The sequence below is a fragment of the Montipora foliosa genome, chromosome 4 (genome assembly GCF_036669935.1).
Source record: "Montipora foliosa isolate CH-2021 chromosome 4, ASM3666993v2, whole genome shotgun sequence".
Classification (NCBI taxonomy): domain Eukaryota; kingdom Metazoa; phylum Cnidaria; class Anthozoa; order Scleractinia; family Acroporidae; genus Montipora; species Montipora foliosa.
This window is the reverse complement of record NC_090872.1, coordinates 31,807,554-31,808,102: the sequence shown is the minus strand read 5'-3', so window position 1 is coordinate 31,808,102 and position 549 is coordinate 31,807,554. Positions and strand designations below refer to the sequence as shown.

Below are 549 nucleotides of genomic sequence, written 5' to 3'. Positions count from 1 at the left end.
GGATTTGTCGGTTGAATATTTTTTTCATGGTTTCAAATGGTCTCACTCCAGTGGGCTTCGGAGAATTGCAATAAACTTGTCCATTAAAGGAAATTGCATGTCTTGAAAAACACAACCAAAAAGACTACAAAAAGAAACTCTGGTAACCGAACATAACACTTCTGTAAATGGGGAGTAGGGAGATTGGTCTTCTATTAGGAATGTACATCAAATTGCAGAGGATGAGAGTTTAAATTCATAGGATTTGTATTTTATTTATCCAAGACACCTTTGGAACCAATAATATTCTGTGTAAGACTACAGATGTGATCATCATCTACCAAAATCAAAACAAGTGTGATATGATAAAACTCAGTAAGAATTTTTGTCTGTCATATTTGGTGACCCTACACAGTATTGCTGGAGTTCTTTCTCACAGGCTGACCACAAAATTAATTGCAAATTTGGCCAGTGTGACATCACCCATGCTTGGCTTTTCCCAGTCTCAACTTTTCCTCATACGAAAGATGTACTTTCATATCCTTATCTCAAACAATGGTAGCTGCCCAT

General features: G+C 36.6%; 1 protein-coding gene across 1 annotated transcript in view; it reads right to left on the bottom strand.

Annotated features, from left to right (window-relative positions):
* Positions 1-228: 228 nt before the first annotated feature.
* LOC138000621 (protein Red-like) overlaps positions 229-549 on the bottom strand; it is a 27,347-nt gene continuing 27,026 nt past the window's right edge. The window contains exon 23 of the mRNA XM_068847164.1: positions 229-549. This exon is cut by the window's right edge and continues 225 nt beyond it. The gene's annotated coding sequence lies outside the window, so the exon portion shown is untranslated.